Raw genomic sequence first — 9283 nt, forward strand, 5'->3', positions numbered from 1 at the left:
GATTTTTTGACACTTAACAGCTTCTAGCTAGAACACTAATCATGAAGCAGGTAAGAAATAGAAGTTGATGAGAAAGAAAGTTTAATCTCCAGGAAGAACCAAAGGATTGATTTTTCTCTGTTAAGGTTACTTTCTCAATGAATTTAAAGTTCCCAGGTGATGGGAAGACCCCAAGACAGACATTCCCCTTAGTCCCACTTTTTCTTTGTTTTCTTTCAAACAACCAGGGAAGTGAGGAAAGCACATATTCAGTTTTAACAATGTGCTAACATGGCACCTGTCCGGGCTGTTACCCATACGGGTCAAACCACGTCTGTCCTGGAGTGTTCTTGACATTCACCCGGTGCTCACAGCATGCAGACACGTTGAAATTGGTGGAATTGGCAGCATCTCTGAGCATTTCTCTGGCTCTTGCTGCCTAGTGTATACCTCTTTTACCTTGCTTTGGGTGAGCCATGCTTCAATCCACCTGTTTTATAAGACTAGACAATATTCAGTAAAATTGGCCACCCCAGAGCTTAGAACAGAAGCTCTGGGGGAAAAAAATCCCTAACACAAGGAAGTATTTGTTGTGGGGGAATGTCAATTTGAATAATTTAACATGTAAAATAGTAATTGTCTTAATTTAGGAGGTAATGTTTTTCAGTGAGCATTTTCCTGTTAGCTTCTCTTAAATCTTAGTTTGTCCACTTAGAGGTCTTGATATTTTTACTAATTTAGATACATTATTTATATAAGTTCCTGTCTGCTTCCTTTGAAGTATGTGATTTTTTTAATCATAGAGAAGACACTGTTTCTGTAATTATATATATACCAATGTTTTTTGTTGTTGCTATTTCTTGTATTACTGCAAAGCTTAGGAGGTTCTCCTTAGGTCTAGGGGTCAAAGTCACGTTTGCTTCACAAGATGAACCAATGAACTTCCCGTCATTTTCCGTGAACCCAAAGAATTTATCTTTCATGACACCAACTTTTTATTGGACTGAGACTGAATATAGGACTGAAGTAGGCACTCATGAAATGTTTGTCGAACACTGATACTGTTGAAAGAGTAGTTAGTTGCACCTCAAAAATCTGAAATGATTTACCAGTGAATTCATCAGATCCTGATGCCTTTTGGGGAAGCGGTTTACAAAACACGGGAAATTTTTCTTTTTTTCTTTTTTTGATTGATTTGGGATTTCCATTTCTTTTGTCGATTTTGTTAACTTAGATTTTTACAGGAAAAAATGAGTTTTTCAAATGTATTATTATGCAATGGTGCAGAAAACCCCCTTCATTCTGAAACCTTTCCATTTCTAGCAATATGAATGCTTTTATTCCCCCTCGATTGATTTTTCTAGCAGTTTGATTTTTGTTTAGTTTTTGTTTGATGTTTCCAAAGAAACAGCTCATGGACTTAACAATTCTGCTGTTCGTATCCTGGCTTTGTCTTCTCGTTCTTTTTCCTAGTTTCCTTGAGAGTTATGTTTCATTTTCCTTGAATTTTAATTGCCTGCTTAATTTATTTTCACTTTTGATGATATAGGCATTATAGCCTGGGGGCTTCAGGATGTGCTGGCCCTCTTCAAATTATATGCAGAATTCTTTATGTGCATTTTTTTTTAGGGAGACAGTCTTTGTATCAGATTCTCAGAGGTGTCAAACGCTAAAAGGGATAAAATTGCTTTTATCATTTGAGATGTCAAACGCTTAAAGGGATAAAATCTGGCACTAGATTTAAGCTGATTACATCCTACAAGTCTTGATGCTTAATGTTTTCATTTTTATTTTTATACTCTTGGTTCTTTATTTCTTTTTTGATCCATTTTTGTTAAGGAAAATTCTCTTAAAGTCTCTCACACTGTAATAATCTTTTAAACTACAACATAATCTAGTAATCAGTTTTTGTGAACATTCTCTGAAATTTTCAAAACAAGGTGTGTCCTATTTCATGGGCAGTGTTGCCCAATAGAAATATAACGTGAACCATACATATAATTTAATATTTTCTAGAAGCCACATTTAAAAAGTAAAAATAAACAGGTGAAATTAATTTTAATACATACCTAACCAAATATATCCAAATTCTTACTCCATTTCAACCTAAAATCAGTATGAAAATTATCAGTGAACTATGTGGCATTCTTATTTTTGCAGTAAGTCTTTGAAATCTGTATGTAGTTAACATTTACAGCCCATCTACATTTGGATACTACATTTTCAATGGTTAAAAATGTAGTTCTAGCAAAAAAAAAAAAAAAAAAAGGGTTTAGCAGAAAAAATACACTGCTTGTTTTTAAATTAAATTTAATTAGACTTACATAAAATTAAAAGATTAGTTTCTCAGTCACACTCACCATATTTCAAACTGATTAACAGCCACATGGGGCTAGTGGTGATCCTATGGGCCAGTACAACTAGGGCGTAAGATTTGGTAGCAACTAATTCTGTCTTGAGTACATTTTTTTTGTTTTCTACACCCCATTCAGACCTCAAGCTCTGTCACAGGCAGTAGGAGTTAAAATTTCCCACTGGAAGTTTGGTCTTCCTTTGTACTTCCTTATTGGTTTAATGATGTGTATCTATTATATAAACTTATCTATGTATAATGACCCTTTATTCTGCATAATACTTTTTGCTTTAAATTATCCTTTTATATGAATACCGCCCCTCTTTCCTTTGATTAGAATGCCAGTGTTATATCTTTGGCCCACCATTTGTTTTCAACCTTTGTCATTTTGTGTTAGGTGTACTTCATACAAGCTGTTGTATTTTATTTCTTAAGAGAACAATATTTTTTTTGAATAGGGTGATTTTTGCTTTTGCACTTCCTGTTCCATGTTATACTTTGATTTGTCGGCCAATTTTTATAAATACACATACAGATTTATTTGCTTCCTTTAACTCTTTGGTTTTGCCTTTTTTGTGTATGGACTCTACCATTTGCCTTTATTTTTTTTTTTAACATGTTTTGGAAAGAAACCTCCATTACCTAATTCCATTAGTGATGACCTTTACACAGTCCACAGACATCCACCATGCTCTTCTTAATCCGTAGGTTCCATTCTAATAAAAACAGCACCTTGGATCCACCCGTTCCAACCCCGTTCTCATTCTCTCAGGATTTAATGGCTGTGAACTCAAACTGTGTGGGGTTCATCTCCTAGGCCACAGGGTAACACCTGCTAGTCAGAGCCAAATTACTTCATCCTTTTCCTTGGACACTGCCCTTCAGTTTTAGGCAACTCCCTTGGTCACAGGCTTCTCCCCCAGCAAATGTGGAAGTCAGTGTTACTCAGGGCTGTCTTACCATTAGGCGCCCCCAGCTGCTGTTACACATAAACATAACATGTTTGAAGAAAGAATTTGATGATTCTGCTAACAGGTTATGTGCCCCTAAGGTGCCAGGCCCCAAGCTAGGGGATAAAGAGATACATGAATCCCCCACTCTAGTCCTATCTTGAAGGTGGAAATCAGTCTAGGAGGTCAGCATCTGTGACACAAGGAACTGTCCTCTAAAGAGCTACGCGAGCATCAGGCGATGTGTGAGCCTTACGCGTCCTCTGGGATGTCCCCAGCAGCCTATTGCTATCACAGGACACGCGCGCCTCCCATGTCCAGTCTGTCACCATAACCAAGCCATCCATTTCAGCCACTGTCTTGCTGACACCTTTAATTCCTCACCCATTGCTTATTCTGCATCTCTCTTGCAAAATCTCAATCCTTGATCTCCAGGAACTGGTTAGTGTTCAGCTTCCCAGGCTACCCCAGGTCCTGATCCAGTTGGTGGGGGCAGGGCCCACAGATCTGCATTTAATGCCCTCCCTCCCCAGGTGACTTGGATCTGGGACCTGGTGGCCCACACTTTGAGAAACATCTGTCCAAGTCAGCTTAACTTCTGCTAGGACAGTGTGGATAGGCAGGCAGGTGGTAAAGCAGACAGGACATCCGGCTGCCATTGTGTTAAAATTCAGCATGGCCCTTCTCCTATAGTTTCAGAGACAATCTCAGCCCTTCCCCCCATGACTCCCACATCTGTAGCTGTAGATTCAGTATCTCTATCTGCCTACAAGATGCCTCGACCTGGAAGCTCAGGGTCACTCCAGACATAGCCCTGAACCTCTTCCTTCAAACTCTTCTTTCTCCTCCTGCTCATCAACCCTGAAATCTGTGTCATCTTGAATGTCTCTCTCTCTTCTCCCCTCATCCCCATGTTTTGTCATTCTCAGATTGTCCATTCTAAAAGTCATCAGGTCTTCTCTGGAACCAGGCATGGGGGAACCACAAGAAATAAGACGGGCACCATCCCTGGCCTGGGGCAGCGCATAGCCTAGTGAGAGTGGGTGCAGCCTGGTGGGGAATCTGGGATAGGGTGAAGGCGGAGTGCTTACACTCTGGGAAAAGCTTTCTGGAAAAGTGATATTTTCAGAAGCTCCGCAGAGCCGATGGGAGGCAGCTGTCAGAGGTGGGAGTGGGTGTGTTCCAGGTGGAGGATACAGCATATACAGAAACGTGAGGCCACGGGAGCCCCCTGCAGGTCAGTCAGACATGTCTGAGAGTAATGAGGACTCACGAAGGCATTTTAAGCAAGTTAATGATCAGATTGACCCTTTAGAAGAGCTATCATGGCTGGGGGTGGTGGTCCACGCCTGTAATCCCAGCACTTTGGGAGACCAAGGCAGGCGGATCACCTGAGGTCAGAAGTTCAAGACCAGCCTGGCCAACATGATGAAACCTTGTGTCTACCCAAAAATACAAAAATTAGCAGGGGTATGGTGGTGGGCACCTGTAGTCCCAGCTTCTCGGCTGAGGCACGAGAATCACTTGAACCCGAGAGGTGGAGGTTGCAGTGAGCCAAGAGTGCACCACTGCACTCCAGCCTGGGCAACAGAGTGAGATCAACTATTACGGCTATCTGAAGGGGGTAAACATGGAGGCTAGAACAATAGTGGGCCACACCCCGGTATGGACAGTGAAGAGGGAGAGAGGTCCACTGAAAATCAACAGAAAGTGGTTATTGACCAAGTAGAGTGTGGGGTTTCAGAAGTGGGTTGTGGACGCAGGGGGTTTCTGGCCTCAGCAGTTGGACAGCTGTCCTCAAAATGGCTGTGGGAACAAGGCAGCCCCTGGTGACCTTGCTGAGAACGATTTCAGTGGGGAGGACAGGGACAGAGGCCAGACTGCAGTGCATGCAGGAACAAAGCAGAGAGAAAGCAGGTAGCCAGAGCAGGACATGGAGGTGTCGGGGGGGCTGGTTGGTTTGCTTTTTAATTTGCTGGGGCCTGGAGCACACGTCATTGCCAGAACAAGGAAGGACGTGAGTGATAGGTGGAAGGGTCCAAGGAGGAGGGACCCGGAAGCTTGGTGGAGAGAGACTTGGTGGATGACTTTGTTCCCTTCCTTGTGAAGGAGGATGCCAAGGCGTGTTAAATGGAAGTGGTGGGTAGGCCTCAGGATGTACAGTAGCCTTGGTGCAGATCAGGGATGAGAACCAAGGAGAACAATGAGCGGGCCTGAGACTACGAATTTACAGTGGTACCCACCTCTCTGCATGGTTACCAGCTTTTCCTTCAGATAAGGTTTGGCTGTGTCCCCACCCAAATCTCATCATAATTGTAGTTCCCATAATCTCCACATGTTGTGGGAGGGGCCAGGTGGAGACAATTAGAGCATGGGAGCGGGTTTGCCCCATCCCGTTCTTGTGAGAGTGAGTTATTTCTCACGAGATCTGATGGTTTCATAAGGGGCTTCCCCCTTCACTGGGCACCCATTCTCTGGCCTGCTGCGCTGTGAAGAGGTGCCTTCTGCCATGATTGTGAGTTTCCTGAGGCCTCCCAGCCACGTGGAACTGTGAGTCAGTTAAACCTCTTTCCTTTATAAATTACCCAGCCTCAGGTATTTCTTCATAGCAGCATGAGGACGGACTAATACACCTTCCCTGCCGCAGGATGGGGATGGAGAGCACAGTTCTCAGTCCTGCTGTTCCCTCCACACCACTTTGAGGATGTGGAATCAGAGGCCGCAAGTGAGTGCCCTGATTGCACAGCTGGAAGAAGACCTCTTCTGGGTCTCTCCCTGTAGCTCAGAACAGTGTGTCAAGGTAGCCCTTGGGCTTAGCTACAAGAGGGAAGATCTCACATCTTCGAGGAGGACGGAAAAAGGATCTCGCAGAGCATGAGGCCAAAGGAGAGCCTGTAGCCAAGGAAGGTGGGAGATGGCACATGGGAAAGAGCAGAGACCTTTACCTGCTTCCAACTCTGGCTAAACCCTGTCCTTACAGAGTGCCTTTTGCCCAGAATGTTCTTCATACACCATTTAGAAACCAAGATGGAGGGTGGGGGAACTGGTTTACAGTGCCAAGCACGTTCACTGCCTGCCAGATCATCCCAGGTAGGCATGGATTTGGGTTCCGTCTCAGGCCTTATAGATCCAGGACCTGAACGATTCTTGCAGGTCTCCAATTGCCCCAGACAGAAACAATGAAGGCATCTAGATCACAACTCCTCCATCACCAAGCCCTGCCGGATGCCACATCCTATGTCCCCCCTAACTCCATCCCTTCACCTCTTACCCAGGTCTCACGGTGGCCTCCTTGCACGCCCTCCTGTCTGCAGCCTGCCTCTTTCAGTCCAATCTCCAAGCTATTAGTGGTGTTAGTGAAGTCCAACTTTCTAGGCACGGAACCCAACGAGGTTCACCATGATCTGATACTGAGCAAGCTTCTTAGGCTGGTCTCCCGAGGCAACAGAGTGCGGGACAGGGACAGAACCAGGTCCATCACCCTGCGGCTTCCACCCGAGTTTGAGTTACTGACAGGAGCAACAAAAATCAACAGGAGAGAGAACTCATGTCACAGGAGCCTTGGAAACCCTCAAGTCTTGCAGTCCTTGTTTCTACCTCATTGACTAAAACTCCACCTTGCATGCGGCTCACATCTAGAAAGCCAATCTGCCTGAGGCACTTCTCACACCAGTCTTGGTGCTGATAAAGCCCGAACTCTGTGGTCTTTGCCACCTCTGCAGAGCCATCTCCAGCTTTGGGCTGGCCCCTCTGTCCCTCCTGGGACTCCCAGAGTAGCTGATGCCCCATCAGGGCACCGACAACACTGCGTTATTGGTGGACTCTTCCCCCACGGCCCCTTCCTGCCTGGCACAGAGGAGACATTCAGCAGAGCGAATGGTCAAGTGGAATAGCTGCATGCCCTGAGCCTTGGAGAGACGAGTTACTTCCTACCATCTTACCTGGTCATTTTTCTGGAACCTTCTACACTTCAAAGAGAAGATCTGTTTTCTCCAAGTTCCCTCCCTAACCTTTCAAAAATACGTGGTTTAGGGCCTGGACGTACCATGGATGTCCTGGCTCTGCCGTGGCTTGCTCTCCATGGGCCCTCTCTGTGTCTCTTTCCTCATGTGTAACATGTGACACTCACAGCACTGCCTTCACCTACTGCAAGAGGAAATACAGTGATCCCCGCATGGATGGGACAGCACTTGCAGGCAGTAGACACTCAATAAATGTCCGTTCTTGTTTTTTCCCAGAAGAGTCATGGAGGCTCACTTTACCCCTTTACGTATTTGGCACACAGGTGTTTGAAACATACATGAAACTCAATCCTCGATTTTTGCCCTATATCTGCATCACCCTCTGCATTCCTCTCTTCTTCCAGATGTTGGGTTCCAACCAAAAACCTTGGGGAGACTCCAAACTGATTTCTTCGTCACTGTCTGCATCTGATCCATTTGTTTAAATCTTGTGAGCCCCACCTTCAAAATGAACCTAGAATCTGAATTTCTTTGTACCACATCCACTGCTGACACTGTCCTGGGGCCAGTGCTCTGTCACCCGGCTGCAGCAGGCAGGCAACGTCCTACCACCCGATCCCTGTGCAGTCCATCCTCCAGCCAGCATCTGCTCGCTAGTCACTAACAAAGGATGGAGCCACTCTGTCCTTCCTCTACCCAGAATCCACCAGAGGGCAGGAATAAAATCTGAAATGCAGCCCACAAGGCCCGCCGCATCTGGTCCCCTTCTGTGCCACATTGTGCTTCGCTGGCATCCCTGAGTTTGCCAAACATGCTCCCACCTCTGGACCTCTTTGCACGTCCTGTTCCCGTCACCAGAATTTCTCACTCTGCCCGCTCCTCCAGGCCTGCATTCCCTGTCGTTTACTCTGTAAGGTCTGTTGTTAATAGCACGCACTGTTTGAAAAGCACAGGGGCCCCCCCATGCTGCCAGCTCCTCCCTAATGGAATGGAACACGCTGCATGCCTTAGTGACTTTTCTTTCTCTCCCCTCCTAGAATGTGAGCATCCCTAGGACATCAGCAGGGATTTGAGTCCGTGTTGCTCACTGCCATATCCCCAGGTGCCTGGCATGTGGCAGACTCTCAAATAGTAGCTGCTGAATTCATGAATGAATTGGGTTGGAGGCGAGGGCTACCCTCCATTACTCAGGTTCCTACTCCAGAGTCATCTCCATAGAGAGCTGGTCCCTGACCCACTCTCTCCCAGCCCCCAGCCCCCAGCCTCCCCCAGCCCCTGGCACTCCCTCACTTTGCTTTGTAGGGGTTATTACTCAATGCAGACACACCTACTTGGTCTGTTTGTGTGCCGTCTCTCCTACTAGAACGCAGGTTCCATAAGAGCAGGAACTGTATTCCCAGCATGTAGACCAGGGCCTTCCATATTTGGAAAACGGCCTGCAATTTTTTAAAAAGTTTTACTTTGAAATAATTTTGCACTTACAGAAAAGTTGCAAAGGCAGCACAGAGATTCCTGTATACCCTTCACTCGTCTCCCCCTGGCGTTAACATCTTGCATCGTCACAGGACAAGAATGAGAACTAAGAAACGGACATTCGGGCATCACCGTAAACTCAGCCTTAGCCTTTGCTCAGATTGTACGTTTCCCCACAAGGTCCTTTTCCCGATCCAGGGTCCAATCCGGGACCCCACACGGTGTTCACTCATCATGTCTCCGTCGTCTCCTCTGATCTGTGACTGATCCTCCGCCTTTCCTTACTGTTTTGTGACTTTGACAGAACTGTTCTCATTTGAGCTCTCATTTGGGTGAACTGCCCAAAACTGACTGGTCAGTTATTTTGTAGTTATTTGGTTCCTCAGCTTGGGTTATTCTGATATTTTCTAGTGGCAAAACTGTGGTTATACATCTTGGGACAAGAACACCATGGAAATGACAGTCCTTCCCAATGCATTGGTGTTGGGAGGGTTTGAGATGTCATCGTGTCCAGTTACAAGTGATGTAAACTTTGAACCCTTGGTTAAGGCTATGTCTTCTGGGTT

The sequence above is a fragment of the Trachypithecus francoisi genome, unplaced genomic scaffold (assembly GCF_009764315.1).
Source record: "Trachypithecus francoisi isolate TF-2019V2 unplaced genomic scaffold, Tfra_2.0 Lachesis_group11, whole genome shotgun sequence".
In the NCBI taxonomy this organism is placed as follows: domain Eukaryota; kingdom Metazoa; phylum Chordata; class Mammalia; order Primates; family Cercopithecidae; genus Trachypithecus; species Trachypithecus francoisi.